General features: G+C 32.6%; 1 long non-coding RNA gene across 1 annotated transcript; it reads left to right on the top strand.

Annotated features, from left to right (window-relative positions):
- The first annotated feature begins 1,545 nt into the window (after positions 1-1,545).
- Positions 1,546-3,138, top strand: LOC108347887 (uncharacterized). The gene is made up of 3 exons (XR_001833927.2): positions 1,546-1,695; positions 1,776-1,877; positions 2,956-3,138. It is a non-coding gene; the product is annotated as an uncharacterized LOC108347887 (long non-coding RNA).
- Positions 3,139-3,479: the final 341 nt, after the last annotated feature.

Genomic DNA, 3,479 nt, shown 5'->3' with positions numbered 1-3,479 from the left:
AATACAAAAGTAGTGATATACAACTACCAACACCATTACAGGCAACGAAAATCACAATGACGAAGTTATAGGAGAAGGATGAAGAAATAAAAATCGTGTGAGAATGAGATCAAACCAGAGGAGTTTGATCTAAAAGGGAGTTGCTCAATGGGAATGACATCAGAGTGGGAAAAATCGTGTGAGAATGAGATTCTAGGACTCACAGAAGAGGAAGAAACTCCACAGTTTTCTGAGCAAAGATCAACTGCCATTTGGTTGAAAAGTTTGAAAGTTGGAAGAAGGGTCGAAGGATAAAAGAAAAAGAAAAGGGTTTGATTAGAGAAACACGAGAGTACAGCAGAGGATTTAAATGGTTGGAAAAGTTAGCAGAGCAGTGAATTTGATTGATTCAAACCTAACAAGGAATGCAATAAAAGAAGCATCTAAGACTGAAATGAAAAAGAATGCCATAAAGAGGGGTTTGAATTATTAATAAAGGTAGGAGGATGTTGAGTTTGCAACTTTACTGAGTGGTCCAAAGTGGACAAAACGAGATCAGAGGGATGGCTAAAAGGGGATATCCCTTCTGGTTTTTGTTTGAAGTGTAGCAAAGACTTAAACTTTTTGGTGAGGCTGATGAAGGGTCGTGCAGAGAGTGTTGTGTTGTGTTGTGAGCTAAAAGCCGACTTCAGTTCAAACTTGATAGTGGTTAACCACTTTTAAATGTGAAATTATGTAGAAGAAATGATAAAATTATGCAGAAAAAAATGATAAAATTATGCAGAAGAAATGATAAAATTATGCAGAATAACATAGCTATTGCCGCACCTACAAAGAAAACCAGAAAGATGCCAACACATCAGTTTGTACTCCATTTGGTACTCAATCATAGACACACCAATTTTATTATGCAGGCAATTATGCATTTGATTCAATACATAGCTTTAGGGTCTCCTCACTATTATCTAAAACCAAATCCATAAATTGTAAATTACATTTAGGTTGTTTACATATAATGTCAAAAGGACTGTCCCTGTACTCTGTTAAATCCATCCTATTTTTAATAGACACTTACATCATCATTAATCAATTATATTAACCTATTTTCTTTTTTCTATTTTTGAATTAATTTACTCTATGAATTATTGTTTTGAAATTTTTTTATTTTTTATCTTAAAAGTATATCATCTTCTTGTTGGTTGAAGCAGAGGTTAATTTCTAAAAGATTTAGATATGTTAGAACTTGGAAGGTAGAGATTCCTAGTTTCCATACTTTTAAATTAAAAGATTAGTATATTAGGAAAATAGACATCTAAACGACCTACTCTATTTGTTCAAATGTTTAGATTTTTAAAACTAGAAAGGAGTTGAATTGCATTTAAAGTTGTATGTATAGTAATGAACATACATTATGGCAAGTTTTCAGGACCTGTGACTTGACTTGGGAGGACGATGGTTCCTACCAACACAGTCTGGTGAATTAATAATAAATCACTTTCTTTTTTTCTAAAATGAAAGTAACGATGAATATTAAATTTAGTGATGAAAGAACAAAGGTAAAACCTATATCTCTTTTCATAAAATTTTGTTATGATTTAATAACTTTTCTTATCACAATGTTAGGAGATTGCTCTAAAAAATAAACACAATAGGACAAAACAAACTCTTTCTCACACAGGGGGATCCAAGAGCATTGCAAGGAAGAGAGAAGAAATGGTGAAGTGTTATTTATCTTCAATTTTTTATTTCTCATAATATTTATAACATACCTAATAAGCATTTGTTAATTTTCATAGGAAAAAGAGTGTGGGCACAAAGTTAGCAGAGGAGAAGTTTGGATAGCTACTCATAAGACGACCAATGGAGCTTTTGTTAGTGATGAGACAAGGGAAATTGGTGTAAGTTCCAATCTTTTTAGTATTTCCTATAATTGTTGTATTTCGGCATATTGTTTCATAAGGTGACTCTGTGATGAACACACCTCTTGCAAGAAATCAGCAGTTCCTTTTCTTTCGGGTATTTCGTTTTAATTAATTTGTTTGCTATGTCAAATTGGTGTTATTTCAGTCGCTGTTCATTTTAGTGCTTACTATTTTAGTACTTCTAATCTTTTTGCTTTTTATGCTTGCTGTGTGGTGTACTTTGATGGCTGGATTTCGTTCCCTGTACTTTGGTGTACTTAGGAATTTTCTAGAAAATGTTTCTTGAAATTACACTTGCTAAGAGTCATTTTTGCATCATTGCTCTTGTATTCTGAATTGAGATGGATCAACTTGGGATTTAAGTGTGTAGGCTTTGCTTGTATGTTCTACAATAGTAGAGGTCTTAAACACATCAATTTTAGCTTTGATAAAAAACACATAATTAATCAATCATGCTTGGCCGAGACTCCTAAATTCAAATCTGCATGCTCCAGCAAAATCAAATTAAAAACCAAATTTGTTTGCTTGCATTGGTTGGTCCGACCTAGCCTTTTTGCTCACTGTTTTGCGTGTTTGGTAGCTTCATTTTGAGCCTTTCTTCTCACCAATTTACAGAACATATAGGTTTGAAGCTTGCCAAATTATTTCCACTCATTTTGAGGTCTTTCTCTTCATGTATGCATAGAGTTTTTGGTGTGCATTGCCTCTTGTTTGTGTCAATTTTTGCTACAGTATTTTTTGCACATGTACCTTTGTTTTGACTCTTATTTCCTCTGTGTTTCGTCTCTTTTAGTCTCTAGCTTGATGCTAATTTTTTTTGTGCCAATTTTATTGCTTTCTTAGGTTCCTTTTACATCACTCTCCTGTATGATAAAATCAAAGCCATTCATGGTGTATCTCTTTAGTGATATAATTATTGGTTGGCAATTCTTGCTACTATTTTTGCAGACATCTTAAGTTTAAATATAAGTATATTGCTGCCACCTCAATAGTTTGTCTCTTTATACAAATGCAATGTTTTTAATGTTGGCATCATTGATTATGTTGTATGTAGGAAAAAATTCAAACATATGAATCTACAACATCGTCTCAATCAAAAGAAATATCAAGTTTAGATTCATTGGCTCATGTTTTAGGAAGCCAAGAGCATTGTGGACGTGTTCACGGTCTAGGTTTGGGTCCTTGCCCATCTAAAGTCTTTGGAGTCCATGCTCGTTCTCATATTGGATCATCTTCATTTACTCCTTCTAGTGTTGAATTACAATCTCAGGTTAATGAATATTTAAATATTTGTTTGGTTTGTTCCTTTTAAAATTAACATGTTAGGTATCATATTTCTCACTTTTTAAATAAATTTTTCTGTTATAGGTATCTTCATTGACTTCTTCTAATGTTAAATTAGAATCTCAGGTTAATGAATATTTACTTGGTTTGTTCCTTTTAAGATTAACATGTTAGGTATCATATTTCTAACTTTTTCAATAAATTTTTCTGTTATAGGTATCTTCATTGACATCACAAGTCAATGAAATGAAGGCAATCATGACTCTTTTGTTGCAAAATCATCAAGGTCCATTG

Source organism: Vigna angularis, chromosome 1 (genome assembly GCF_016808095.1).
Source record: "Vigna angularis cultivar LongXiaoDou No.4 chromosome 1, ASM1680809v1, whole genome shotgun sequence".
In the NCBI taxonomy this organism is placed as follows: domain Eukaryota; kingdom Viridiplantae; phylum Streptophyta; class Magnoliopsida; order Fabales; family Fabaceae; genus Vigna; species Vigna angularis.
Note: the sequence above shows the minus strand (reverse complement) of the source record. Positions and strands in the feature narration are given on the sequence as shown.